Source organism: Felis catus, chromosome C2 (genome assembly GCF_018350175.1).
Source record: "Felis catus isolate Fca126 chromosome C2, F.catus_Fca126_mat1.0, whole genome shotgun sequence".
Lineage (NCBI taxonomy): Eukaryota > Metazoa > Chordata > Mammalia > Carnivora > Felidae > Felis > Felis catus.
Genome location: NC_058376.1, coordinates 98,852,661 through 98,868,335, shown reverse-complemented (window position 1 = coordinate 98,868,335; position 15,675 = coordinate 98,852,661). Strand labels below are relative to the sequence as shown.

The window sequence follows — 15,675 nt, the reverse complement described above, 5'->3', positions numbered from 1 at the left end:
AGGCATCACAATTTTGGACTTCAAGATTGCTTTGGCTATTTGGGGTCTTTTGTGATTCCTACAAGTTTTAGTATTGTTTGTTCCAGCTCTATGAAAAATGCTGGTGATAATTTGATAATGATTTCATTAAATGTGCAGATTGCTTTGGGTAGTATAGACATGTTAACAATATTTGTCCTTCCAATCCATGATCATGGAATGTTTTCCCATTTCTTTGTGTTGTCTTCAATTTCTGAACAAAGTCCAAGACAATGGGCCTGGTAAGGATAAGTTGTTCTTGAAACACTTTTCTGAGGTATAATCAACAGGAATTTTCAGTCAGTCGGTCATAAAGAGGGAGAGGGTTGAGGTAATTTTCAATTACTGAGCTTTCTACCTTGGAAAATGGAACAGTAAATGAATTTAAGAAAATTGAAATCCTACTATGCATCTTTACCAATCACAGTAGTAGGAAATTAGAAATCACAAGAAAAAGCCTGGAAATAACACACACACTTGGAGGCTAAACAATGGGATACTAAACAACCAATGTGTCAACAAAGCAATCAAAGAGGAAACTAGTTCCTTTCGGTATAAGGTTACATGGTTTATTTGAGCTTTTTCTTGTTCCTTGAGGTAGGCCTGTATTACTATATGTTTTTTCGCTTAGAATGGCTTTTGCTGCCTCCCAAAGATTTTGGACTGGTTTGATTTTCATTTGTCTCCATATATATTTTTTTTAATTTCCTCTTTTAAATTTATTCAGGCTTGTTTTGTGGACTAACACATAATCTATTCTGGAGAATGTTCCATGTATACCTGAAAAGAATGTGTATAGGGGCACCTGGGTGGCTCAGTTGAACATCTGACTCTTGATTTTGCCTGAGGTCATGATCTCACAGTTCATGAGATTGAGCCCTGGGTTGAGCCCTTCACTGGCAGCATGGAGCCTCCTTGGGTAGACTATTCTCATTGGTAGGTGTATGTTTCTTACCCCCACCCCCTTTTCTACATGTTAAATTAATCATGTCCTTCCCTTGTGGCTTACAAGGTTTCTGCTGAAAAATCAGGTTTTCCCATGTAGGTCACTTTTTGCTTCTTTTTTTGTGATTTTACAATTTCTTTGTCTTTGATGTTTTAATTATGATGCGATGTGCTGTGGACCTCCTTGCATATATCTTGTTTGGAACTCTCAGTACTTCTTGGACCTTGAGGTAGGTTAGTGAAGTTTTCAGCTATTATTTCTTCAAATCGATTTTCTGCCCCTTTCTCTATTCTACTGGGACCCCTATAATATGAATGTTCACTTGATGTTATCTAAGAGATGTCTTGACTTATTCTAATATAGGTAGAATGGTTCCTCTTAAACTTGTTGCAATGTTCTTATGTATCCTTTCTTTGGTATCTGGCAGGAGCTATGTTTTTATGTTAGTTGTTCTTTTAAATTCCGGCTTTTTCCTGAATGAAGAAAATAAGAAATAAGATGACAAAAAAAATAGGAAGTACAAAAATGAAAACCACAAAGTAATCCACAAAGTAAAAAAAAACAAAATTTATAATTTTTAATTCATACATAATACAAAAGATAAAACAACCCATGGTTTATTTTCTATGTTCCAGCACCACAAAGGATGGTGTGGGCTTGAGAACTCTGGGCTCACAGTGTTTGCCAACTCACACTGAGCACCAGATCTGTTGATAATGGCATCTGGACCCCACTCTAGTCTAGGCTTTTAAGGTGGGGTAGTAACAGTTTCTCACCCCCCTCCACTCCCTGATACCTGGAGCGTGTTCTTGTAGCACTTTGTATTGCTTGGTGTAGTTCTAGTTTTGTCTTTCTTGTGCTAGTTGCTCTTTTAAACTGTGGCTATTTTCCTATTTCCAGAGACAGAGGAATCTATGCCTGGTTGCTCAATGCTATCCCTCCCTATGACCATTCCACTGCTTTGGAGTTTCCTTTGTTACAGTGTCTCTTGTTCTCTTTTGCTATTCTATCTTTAGTTGTGTAGAAGATGTTTAATGTGCCTTCAATTCTTCTTCAGGAGGAATTATTGTATAGTTATAAGGTGGTGTGTTTCATCCAGGAGGTGAGTTCAGGGCCTTCCTATGTTGCCATGTTAGACTGGAAACTGTTCAACTCCATGAATGGCTGTTCACTGAAAAACAAAAGTATCTCTAAACAAGATTTTAAAAGATGGGAATTACTAGTTTTACTGAGCTTAGTTGCCATGCTCACTTGCTATTACATGAACAGGCTTTGTCAGAGCATTTCTCTTAATATCATTTTCACATGGAACTATACTTGTAGAAAATGATGTTAGGATGTTTTAATGATACCATTGGCCAATTACATCTGATATTGAACATAGAAGTGATTTTTATGCAACATAAGGTTGTTTTTCTTTTGGAAATTAAATGGAGAAATATATTCTTTGTCATATGATCTATTTTAATTTACAAACAGAATATGTATAATTATTTAAAATTTACTGTTAATACTTCAAAGTTGTACTTTTTCTCTTAAAGTCCTGTATTCCCATTTTTAATATAAAATTTTATACTTAAATATTATGAATGCCTTGATGGAATAACCATACCTGCTGTATGTGTTTGTATGTGTATCTATATATCATTTTATGGAACACATACAAACTTTGATTATAATGTACAAAATGATACTTTGAAAATTAAGGTCAGAGAAGTGGTGAGATATTGGTGAAAGGGTACAAATTTCTGTTGTAAGATGAATAAGTTCTGGTGATATAATGTATAGCATGGTGACTACAGTTAGCATGTTTTAGGTATAGAATATACAATAGTGTTAAGAAGATCTTAAATGGCACCACTACATGTGCAAAATAGGAAATTATGTGAAGTAGTGAAGGTGTTACCTGTCAAAGTTTATATATGCTTTATCAAGTGCTTAAACTTACACAATGTTGTATATCATTTACATCTCAAAAAGTTAGGAAAAAAGAAAACGTTATGGTATATGAAAGAAGTCCATAAACAAATACCACAAACTACTCCATTTATATGAAAGGTCCAGAATAGGGAAATTCATAGAGAATAAAAATAAAATAGTGTTGGTCTAGAGCTAGGAGGGTAGAGGGATGTGGGTAATAAGTGCTTATGTGTACAGGGTTTCCTTTTGGGGTGTTATAAGTGTTTTATAATAGTGGTGATAGTAGTGCAATTCTGAATAAACTAAAATATACTGTATAAAATTTTTTTAAATAAAAAAAGTAAATGTAATGTTCATTTTTGAGACACAGACACAGAATCTGAAGCAGGCTCCGAGGCTGTCAGCACAGAGTCCGGCGCGGGGCTCAAATTCATGGACCGTGAGATCATGACGTGAGCCAGTCAGACGCTTAACCAACTGAGCCACCCAGGTACCCCAAATATAGTGTACATTTTAAACGGTGATTTTATTGCATGTATATCCTACCACAATATAGCTATTTCTTTAAAAGGAAAATCAGTGGAAGGATAGTTTCTATATATAATAATTTAGTATAAGTTACATTAAAATAAAATTCAAGTTTAATTTTCTTAATCTACTCGTGGCAAAAAGAAAATAGGAAAAAGAGAATGTAACTATTTTAATTACAGTAAATGTCATAGAGTTATCAATAATGAGGCTTCTAAAAAAAAGAGAATACCAAATGTGTATCCAGTAAGAACATTTAGCTAAATATGGCACATGAAAATGCATTTATTCTCCCTGTTAAAATGAAAGTAATGTATTGTAATGCATATAGTTCCAAGCAAAGTGTTTGACATAAAAATCATCATTTATTCTGATAGACCTGAATTGGATTGGTAAAAGGGATCAGATATATGAAATTGAAGAAAGTCAGAAGTACAATGGAGAGTAGCAGTGGGCCAAAGGAAAAAATATAAGGTATTATAAGATTCTCCATATGGACTGGCTATCCAATTCCTCTTATCCAAATTCTTCAGTTCAGCATATTCCCTTAAGCAGAAATTTTTGCAATATTTATTTAAAAAGCTGAACTATCCCAGACACAAAATCTTAAGCTATCTATATTTTAGAGGTCACTCAAAAATGTCAGGTCCCTCGTTCAATCACCCTAGAATAAAGCCTTACAGTGAACAAATCTTCTGATTGAAATACACTTTCCAAGGTTTTTCTTAACGACTTATTTTGAAATTTGAAAGGATGGCCATGAATTTTATTCCACTTGAGGAAATTTCTAAAGGAAATATCAGAAAGCACAGTAGGCAGATAAAGGTGTCTGGAGAAACACTGACAATTCAGAGCATACAAGAAAATTTAAATCAAGAAAAACAATGCAACATATTGCATGTATTACATCCATGCAGAGAAGAGCAGCATTTTTCTGAATAATATATAGTCAAAGAACAAAATACTTTAGGGCAAAAGACCAGACAGCAGGCAATGAAAGATAATTAAAGGAAACTTCAAATAGATACACGCTCTGTCAAAGAAAAAATGAACATGGACAGTTGATAGAGGGACTTATCAACGAAGTCCTGAAAAAAAATTTTTTTCCCAGAACTGAAGGATAGGAATTATCATTTGGAAAGCATAATCCAAATATCTAAATTTAAAACATTTAGAGAAGTCCTAAAAACTTAGAGTAAGACACAGGATTTAGGCATACCAAGAATTACAATCATAGTATCGTTGGTCTCCCAAATACTAGTTGTTAGAATACACAGAATAATCTAAAAACATTTTTCTCTCAGGGAGTGAAGGAAAAAAACCTGTTATATTTTCTAGCAGATATATATATTTAATATATATGTAATTTATATACATATAAATTTATCTATTTATCAGATTATAAGAAAGATAATAAGAAAAGTATTTTCTTATAAATGATTAAGTGATTAATATTCCATTTTAGTTTTGTTGATTATTTCCTTTGCTGTGCAGAAGATTTTAATTTTTATGAAGTCCTAATAGTTTATTTTTGCTTTTGTTTCTCTTTCCTCAGAAGACATACCTATTAAGAAGGTGCTATGGCCGGTGTCAAAGAGGTTACTGCCTGTGTTCTCCCCTAGGATTTTAATGGTTTCATGTCTCATATTTAGGTCTTTAATCCATTTTGGATTTATTTTTGTGTATGGTATAAGAAAGTCGTCCAATTTTCCCAACACTATTTAAGTGACTGTCTTTCCCACTTTGTCAAAGATTAATTGTGGGTCCTGCACAGTGAAGGAAAAAAATCAACACAACTAAAAGGCAACCTATGGAATGGGAGAAACTATTTGGAAATGATATATCTGGTAAAGGGTTAGTGTCTAAAACATATAAAGAACTTCTACAAAACCCAGCATCTAGTGAAACATAATACAAGTAAAAATGGGCTGAAGACATGAATAGACATTTTTCCAAAGAAGACCTACAGATGGCCAACAGGCACATAAAAAAATGCTCCTCGTCCTTCATAAGCAAAATACAAAGCAAAACTAAATGAGATATTACCTCACACCTGTCAGAATAGCTAAAATCAACAAAAGAAACAACAGATGTGGAGAAAGGGGACTCTCTTGCACTGCTGTAGGGAATGCAAACTGATGCAGCCACCATGGGAAATGGTGTGGAGATTCCTTAAAAAGTTAAAAATAGAACTATTCTATGACCAATCAATTGTACTACTAGGTATTTACCAAAAGAATACAAAAATACTAATTCAAAGGGCTACATGCACCCCTATGTTTATAGCAGCATTATCTACAATAACCAAATTATGGAAACAGTCCAAATGTCCATCAGCTGGTGAACAAAAGATGTGGTGCATATATGCATGGTGGAGTATTACTCATCCATAAAAAGAATGAAATCTTGCCATTTGCAAGGATATGGATGGAGCTAGAGAGTCTAATGCTATGCGAAGTTTAAGTCAGAGAAAGACATTTGCCATATGATTTCACTCATATGTGAAATTAAAGGAACAAGGCAAATGAGTATAGGGGGAAAAAGAGAGGGTGAACCAGGAAACAGACTGTTCACTCTAGAGAACTGATGGTTACCAGAGGGGAAGTGAGTGGCATAATGGGTGAAATAGGTGATGGGGATTGAGGAGTGCTCTTGTGATGAACACCGGGTGTTGTATATAAGTATCAAATCACTAAGCTGTACAATGAAACTAATTTAACACTGTATGTTAACTGCAATTAAAAAAAAAAAAGGTTTAAAATTCCCAGCACCTTTTCTTCATAAGCTCCTGGAAGAGTGCAACCAGACCCAAGTGAAACAGTGAGACTGAGAAACAAAATAGTAAGTCTGCCTTTTGGGTAAATAAGACAAACAAAAAGTATATGTATTTAAACTATGACAGTACTAATAGGTCAAAATAAGAATTGGTGTTTGCAAATTTGTAGGTGAAACATAAAGCAGTATTATAACCAAACCTTGCAACATTGCACACAAGAAAAAAGAATCATAGTGAACTACATAGATAACACACCATGAAATTACTGATTCAATCAGAAAGTGTGATATAACTAAGGAGTAAACAGAGACAGAAGTGTATTGTGTTGGGGTAAAAAAGCTAAATGTTCATCTCTAATTGATCAAAATAGAGATATAAAATTATCTGGAAATATCAAGGTAAGTACCAGGATAAATGATTCCACTATTAGAAATTTTACCTTGTCATAGTAGAACTGATAAGGTAGAAGGATGAGATGAGATTATTGTTAAGACTTATACTGCTAATTGTATATCTCTAAATAATTATATATATATATATATATAATTACATAATTACTATGTATATTTATATATCTATATCTATTTACTATTTTAATAAAAATAAAATTTGTATGCATTTACCTTGTTATTTTCCAGCACAGTTACTAACATAAGAAAGCTGTTCAATTTGATGTTAGCAGCATTTTTTGGATTCAATGACTTTCTTTGGCTGATGACTTCTAGGTCCAACTGTGACTTGCTTTCTTAGCACACCTGTCAATCTTAACATTATCAATTTTGGTAGTCTATTTCTTTCTATTTCATTTCAGTCACAGACTTCAGTGAATCATAAGAAACTGTTAAACAGAAAAGGATATAACATTTCTCAAGTACGGTAATTGAACAACGTTAAAGAATAACTGCAGTAAAATGCTATTAATGTCAAAACAACCTTGGAAAAATATGGATTATTTATTAAGTGACGGTCCATGCAATTTAAATAACTAAAGGGAAAAAATGTGACAATTGCTATCATTAAAAAGTGACATCATCTGAATGTTTTTGAATATACATATGTTGCTAAAATACTATTAGGTTTTATTTCATAATCATACTAGGAAAACATTATCAATACTAGATACAGCTTTGTATCAGGAATATTCCATTCATACTAATGGTCAGAAATATAAATTAGTCTATATTTATGAAATACAGATATAAATCAATCTAGATTAAGGTTTGTGATTACATTGCAAATTTTTTTCTCTGATTTGGTGTCTATTCTTTTGGCAAATAACAGGAACTTGAAGTTGTAATATAACTGGAATTGATAGGCACATTTCAAAGTTAAGAACAATTTGATAATTACTGCTAAATAAACAAAATGAAAGGGACTTCAACGATTTTGCTGCAAATCATTACCAAAATCTTACATTAAAGCAAGGGATAAGTACTTAGTTGAATAGAGAAGAAAATTGATTCCTTACATGTAAAGTAAATAATGAAAGAAAAAATACCTCAGAGGACACACAGAGAGAATGTATTCTATTTTGTTGATGATTATAAATTTTGCCAGGTTGAGTAAACTTATCTAGTGATAAAACACAGGGGATATGATGCATTTGAGTAATGCACTTAGGTTCCTTAGTTCAGGCCTCCTGAGATTGTTTTATAATTGGTATTTTCAAATAAGTAGTTCACTATTTTCTGCAAAGACCAAAGTGCTAAAGATTGTGTCAAAACATAGGAGGAACATACAAATATATAGATCCTTTGGCCTTCTATAAGGAGATGATCATTAAATTTTAATGTTTTATAGGCTTTCTTTGGATTCAGTATCTGAGAACTGATTCTAAAGTAAAATCACGATATTTAAAAGAAATAAAATACTTCCAAAAGTTTAAAAATAATTTGAGAAGAGGCAATTTTGTTGATGGAAAAGATCAACATTTTGGCACTAAAACTGAATATTTATCCACATTAGCATCCAAAATGAAGCATTTTTCCCACTGTCCCAGTAAACAAATACCCTTGTGATATTCTACACATATAAATAGGGATTATAAGGCTTCCACACTTCAGCCACCATAGGCACAAGGACATTAGGGCCATATCCTCTGATTAAAGATAAAAGTCTGCCAAACATTTCTTTTATAGGTGAGTATCTCAGACATTTGAATTTGCATGTAAAAGACTTCATTAGGACACTGCTTATAGACAGAGATGTTAAAAGATGTTAAAGTTTTGATCTGTGGACTGTTAAAGTGTCCTTCATAGAAAATTGAAAGTACTCACTGTGTTAAAAGATTGCCTTAGCCAGTCCATGCGAATGACTAGAACAAGGCCTTTCCTGGGCCTCTAGAAGATTTGGAAATTGTCAAGAAATTCTGAGAACAGGAATCCATATCTGCAAAGACACAAGAACTTGCCTGAGAAAACAAACTCTGTATATGTGAACTTGAAGAAATGGAGGTGTGGATTAGGATTTTTCAACATTCACATATACCTTTATGTAGGTAAAGAGATTGGAGAATAGAAATTTATGAGTGTGGTTATTAAGCAACTAAATGTAATAGAAAATATGTACAGTGGGAAATTTTGAAAATGTTAATCAGTTGTAGATTTTATACATATTTTGCTGTTGTTTCCTTTGTGTAGCTGAGTTTATAAGACTTAATTTTATAAGCTTGAACTAAATATATTCTAATACAACCACAATTTTGTGTGTGTGGGTAGTGAAGACAATATGAATGACAGATATTATGCAGTGATATAAAAGCTTATAATCTGCAGAATTTATAATTTTTATTTTTCAATTATATTTTAGGAAATATTTAAATATGATTTATGCATTTTTCCATGTTAAATACGTTTTATGGTTATTTGTAAAGAAAATATGTGCCAGTTTACACATACAAGGACACTTGCAGAAACTACCTTGAACACTCTCCACCTAACTTGCTAATAGCATGCTTCATCCCTGTGCTCTTCTGTGGGTCCATCCCTTCTAACCAGCTCTCAGCAGTTTTCCAAAGATGGTACAGGCATCCTCCAAGCATACCAGTCCAAACTTTACTCACACCATGACCGGCCACCACAAACATGACCTTGGCAAGAGTCCATCGAAAGCCATACCACAGACATGACAGTGTACAAGCAGCCCAGAGGCAAATATGACTTTGAAGTAACCCTTTCCCTGGGGAGTAGGGAAGATACCCACCTAAACCACTCTAACTGTGGCCCTAGCACTGGACAGGAAATAGACATCTGTTCTGAGAGCAGGCCCTGCCTACAAAAAAAAAAAAAAAAAAAAGATTCTCAGAGGACAACATAGGGATTATGTCCTACAGTTCTATACAATGGTAGCTTTGGCAAATGCCTTGTCTGAATCAACTCTGGCCCGAAGTTACTCTAGACTACTAGTCATTAACAATAAAGGGACTAGGGGTGCCTGAGTGGCTCAGGTGATTAAGTGTCCAACTGTCGATTTCAGCCCAGGCCATGATCTCATGGTTCATGAGTGAGCCCAGCATCAGGCTCCATGCTGATGGTGTGGAGCCTGCTTGTGGTTCTCTCTCTCCCTCCCTCCCTCCCTGCCCCTTCAGCAGCCCCTCTCAAAATAAATAAACTTAAAAATTGTTTTAAAAATAGAGACTAAAACCTTCCCCACAATAGGCAACAAACACAATTGTACATGACTGGACTAAAGACAAACAGCTCAGCCACAAAGCACACAACACACATCGGAGATAACTCTGAAGTGCCAGGTTCTGGTTGATAGGAAACATTTTACTACGGGGCATTATAGGACATCATACTCAAAAGGACACTACTTACAAGAATGGGAGACTTAGCTGACTTTCTTAAAACATTCCTCTGTCTCATCATTTTGTCTGTTCTATATGTCCCAAATGAAAGACAGGGCAAAATCATAGCAGGAGAGGTAAACAAAGATAAGTGATACATACGAGAGAGAGCTTAATTGTCTTAAAGATACTCACTGGACTTGAGAAAAGAGTGGAGGATCTCTGTGAGACCCACAATAAAGAGAAAATATAAAAAAAAAGAACCAATCAGAGATGAAGAATTCAATAATTGAAATTAAAAATACACTAGAGGGAATAAATAGCAGATTAGAGGAAGCAGAAGATACATGAGTGACTTGAAGGACAGAGTAATGAAAAGGAACGAACCTGAAGAAGGAGAAAGAAATAAAGAATAAAAAAATGAGAATAGATTAAGGGAACTCAGCAACACCACCAACCATAACATTCGCATTATAGGAATTGCATAAGGAGAAGAGAGAAAAGTGGGCAGAAAATGTATTTAAAGAAATAATAGCTGGCAACTTCTTGAGTCTGGGAAAGGAAACAGAAATCCAGATCCAGGAGGCACAGAGTGCCCCTAACAAAATCAACTACAGGAGGTCCACACCGATGTATAGTAATTAAAATGGCTAAAAGACTGACAAAGGGAGAATTTTAAAAAGGGCAAGGAAAACAGTTACATAGAAGCAGAACCCCATAACGCCTATCAGCTGTTTTTCATCATCAACATTGCAGACCAGAAGGGAGTGGCATGATGTATTCAAAGTGATTAAAGAAAAAACCTGCAACCAAGGATACTCTAACAAGTAAGGCTATCATTCAGAATAAAAGAAATAGTTTCCTAGACAAAGATTAAAGGAATCATCACCAATAAAGCAGCCTTAGAAGAAATGAAAAGAGGATTCTTTGGGAAGGAAAGACCAGAAACAGGAGTAGGAAAAGTAGGAAACACAAAAGCAGTAAAATTAAGTATATCTATAAAAATCAGTCAAGGGATTCACAAAATAAAAGGATGTAAAGTATGATACCATATACCTAAAATATGGCAGGGAAAGGAGTAAAAATTTAGTGCTTTTAGAATGGGTTCAAACTTAAGTGACCATCAACTTAATATGCTCAAGATGTTATATACAAACTTAATGGTAACCATAAATCAAAAATTAATATTTGCAAAAAAATGAAGAGAAAGGAATTCAAGTATATCAATAAACAAAGCCAGCAAACTGTGAGAGAAGGGAGCAAGAGAAGAACTACAGAAACAACTATAAAACAAGAAGCAAAATGGCAATGAGCATCTACCTATCAATAATTACTTTGAACATAAATGGACTAAATGCTCCAATCAAAAGGCATAGGGTGATGAAATGGATAAAAACGTAAGACCCATCTAGATGTTGCCTACAAGAGACTCTTTTCAAATCTAAAGACACATGCAGAATGAAAATAAAGTGATGGGAAAGCATTCATCATGCAAAAGGAAGTGAAAAATAAAAGTCAGGATGGCAATAATTACATTGGAGAAAATAGACTTTAAAACAAAGACTGTAACAAAAGATAAAGGACTATATAATCATAAAAGGAACAATCCAACAAGAAGATATAACATTTATAAATATTTATGCACCCAACAGTGAAAGAACCCAAATACATAAAGCAGCTATTAACAAACATAAACAAAGTAATCAATAGTACAATGGTACGGGACTTTAAAATCCTACTTAAATCGTTGTATAGATGATCCAAACAGAAATCAACAAAACAGTGCCTTGGAATGACATATTGGAACAGATGGATCTAACACATGTATTTAGAACATACAATGCTAAAACAGTGTAATACACATTGTCTTCAAGTGCACATGGAATATACTTCATAATTGATCACATGTTAGTTAACAAGCCTCAACAAATTAAAAACGATTAAAGTCATACAATGCATCATTTCTGACAACAATGCTATAAAACTAGAAATCAACCACAAGAAAAAATCTGGAAAGAACACAAATACATGGAGACTAAATAACATGCTACCAAACAATGAATGAGTCAACCAAGAAATCAAAGAGAAAGTTAGACATACACAGAGACAAATGTAAATAGAAACACAATCATCCAAAATCTTTGGTATGCAACAGAAGATGTTCTAAGAGGGAAATTTATAACACAGGCCTATGTCAAGAAGCAAGAAAGATCTCAAACAACCTAACCTTACATTTAAAGAAACTAGAAAAAGAAAAAACAAAACACAAAAGCAGTGAAAGGAAGGAAATAATGAAGATTAGAGCAGAACTAAATGACATCTAAACTAAAACACCACCACCACACAGGAGAACAGATCAATGAAAGCAGGAGCTAGTTCTTTGAAAAGTTTGACAAAATTCATAACCCTTTGCCAGGCTTATCAAAAAGAGACAGAGAGAGGACAAAAACAAACAAAATCAGAAAAGAAAGAAGAGAAATAAAAACCAACATAAATACAAAGAGAATATTATGAAAAATCATATGCCAACAAACTGGACAACTTAGAAGAAATGGACAAATTCTTAGAATCATACAACTTCCAAAAATAAATCAGGAAGAAATAGAAAATTGGAACAGATCGTTTACCACGATCTGTTTTCCCAACGTTTTTTTTTTTTTTTCCCAACTTTTTTTTTTCCCAACATTTATTTTTGGGACAGAGAGAGACAGAGCATGAACGGGGGAGGGGCAGAGAGAGAGGGAGACACAGAATCGGAAACAGGCTCCAGGCTCTGAGCCATCTCCAGGCTCTGAGCCATCAGCTCAGAGTCTGACGCGGGGCTCGAACTCATGGACCACGAGATCATGACCTGGCTGAAGTCGGACGCTTAACCGACTGCGCCACCCAGGCGCCCCTGTTTGTGTTTGTTTTTTAAAGAGAGAGATAGTGTGAGTGGGGAGTGGGAGAGAGAGCGAATCTTAAGTAGGCTCTGTGCTCAGTGTAGAGCCCAATGCAGGGCTTGATCCCTCAACTCTGGGATCATGACTATTACTTTTTCTTCCTAAACTATCTCCAAAAATAGAAGAGGAAAGGGACTTCCAAATTCATTCTATGAGGCTAGAATTACCTTGATACCAAAACCAGATGAAGACATTACAAAGAAACAAAAAGGTGGGGGGGGGGGGGACTACAGACCAATATATCTGATATGTATAGATGGAAAACTCTCAACAAAATATTAGCAAATTGAATCCAATAATACAGTAAAAAGTTATTCACCATAATGAAGTGGGATTTATTCTTGGGTTGCAAGGGTGGCTCAATATTTGCAAATCAATGTGTTATATCAACGAGAAAGGATAAAACTACATGATCATTTTAATACATGCAGAAAAAGCATTTGACAAAGTAAAACGTCCATTATGATAAAAAAAAACTGCAACAAGGTAAGTTTAGAGGGAATATACCTCAACATAATAAAGGCTGTATATGAAAAACCGACAGCTAACATCATTTCAATGGTGAAAAACTGAGAGCTTTTCCCCTAAGTTCAGGCACAAGGCAAAGATATCCACTGACAACTTAAAAAATTTATTTATTTTGAGACAGAGAGAGAGTGAGCATAAGCAGGGGAAGGGCAGAGAGAGACAGAGAGAGAGAATCCCAAGCAGGCTCCATCCTGTCAGCACAGAGACCAACACAGGGCTTGATTTCATCAACCACGAGATAGTGATCTGAGCCAAAATCCAGAGTAGTGCTTAACTGACTAAGCCACCCAGGTACCTGTACTATCAATGCTTTTATTCAACATAGCATTGGACATCCTAGCCAAAACAGACAAGAAAAAAAAATAAAAAGCATCCAAATTGGTAAGGAAGAATTTAAACTTTCACTATTTGCAGCTGACACGATACTACTATACATAGAAAATCCTAAAGATTCCACTGAAATCTCCTAGAATTTACACATGAATTTAGTAAGATTGCAAGACACAAAATCAATATTCAGAAATCTGTTGCATTTCTACACACTAATACTGACATAGCAGGAAAAGAAATTAAGAAAGCAAGCCTATTTACAACTGCACCTAAAATAATAAAATACCTAGTGATAAACTTAACAAAGGAAGTGAAAGACCAGTATTCTGAAAAGTATAAAACAGTGAGGAAGGAAATTAAAGATGACAAATGGGCAGATATTCCTTGCTCATGGATTGGGAGAACAAATATTATTTAAATGGTCATACTACCCAAAGCAATCTACAGATTATATGTAATCCCTGTCAAAATACCAACAGCACTTTTTATAGAACTAGAACAAATAATCCTAAAACTTGTATGGAATTGCAAAAAACCACCAAATAGCTAAAGCAATCTTGAAAAAAGAATGAAACTGGAGATATCACAATCTCAGATTTGAAGTTATACTACAAAGCTGGAGTAATCAAAAGTAAGATAATGACACAAAAGCAGACACATAGATCAACGGAACAGAATAGAGTCCCCAGAAATAAACCCACAATTACATGGTCAATTAATCTATGACAAAGAAGGCAAGAATATGCATTGGGAAAAAGGCAGTTTCTTCAACAAATGATGCTGGGAAAACTGAACACCTACATGCAAAGAAGGAAACCAGACCCCTTTGTTACACCATACACACACACACACACACACACACACAAACTCAAAATGGATTATGAACCTAAATGAGAGATCTGAAACCATAAAAATCCTAGAAGAGACAGCACAGGCAGTAATTTCTCTGACCTGGGCCATAGCAATTTTTTTCTGAATATGTCCCCTCCAGCAAGGGGAATAAAAAACAAAAGCAAAAATAAACTATTGAGACTATATCAAAATAAAAAGCTTCTGCATAGCAAACAGTCAAAAAAAGGCAATGTACTGAAATGATATTTGCAAATGATATATTTGATATACAAAATATATAAAGAACTTATACAACTGAATACCAAAACCAGACAATCCAATTAATAAATGTGAAGATGTGAACAGACATTTCTCCAAAGAAGACAAACAGATAGCCAAAAGACACATGAAAAGATGACCAACATCAATCATCAGCAGGGAAATGCAAATCAAAACTATAATTGGATATCATCTCACACCTGTCAGAATTAAAACAAAACACAGGGCATGACAAATATTGGCGAGGATGTGGAGAAAAAGGAACCCTCATGCATTGTTGTAAATATTATTTAAAAAACCCCTTTAACAAATTTGAGTGGTTAAAATGGTCAAATTCTTCAAAAATAACCTATATCTTCACCATATTTTATACACATGAAAAGTAAATGTAAATATTATTTTTAAAAAAAACTTTAACAAACTTGAATGGTCAAAATGGCCAAATTCTTTAAAAAAAAAAAAAACCTACATCTTCACCCCATTCTGACACAAGGTGAAATAAAATATTTATAATAGGTTGATATCTATTTAAAGAAACTGAGTATGAAAACTCTCACATAAGAAATAAAATTCACAGATCACTATTTTGTCAAATTCAATTTCAATTAAACCTTAATAAAAAAAAAACATACATACACACACAACAACAATCTTATACAAACTCTTCCAGAATAGAGGACACTTTCCAACTTCTTTTGTGAGGCTTAAGAAGCCAATTTTGTATTTTCAACTTTCCATGTCGCTAAGATAGTAATACTTTCATCATCCTAGCCTCCCTGAGTTATTACAG

The 15,675-nt window shown here is 34.2% G+C and overlaps 1 long non-coding RNA gene across 1 annotated transcript; it reads right to left on the bottom strand.

Annotated features, from left to right (window-relative positions):
- Window positions 1-1,518: 1,518 nt before the first annotated feature.
- Window positions 1,519-8,588, bottom strand: LOC111562275. Its single transcript, XR_006585282.1, has 3 exons — window positions 8,465-8,588; window positions 6,812-7,026; window positions 1,519-2,135 (listed from the first exon to the last, which is right to left on the bottom strand). It is a non-coding gene; the product is annotated as an uncharacterized LOC111562275 (long non-coding RNA).
- Window positions 8,589-15,675: the final 7,087 nt, after the last annotated feature.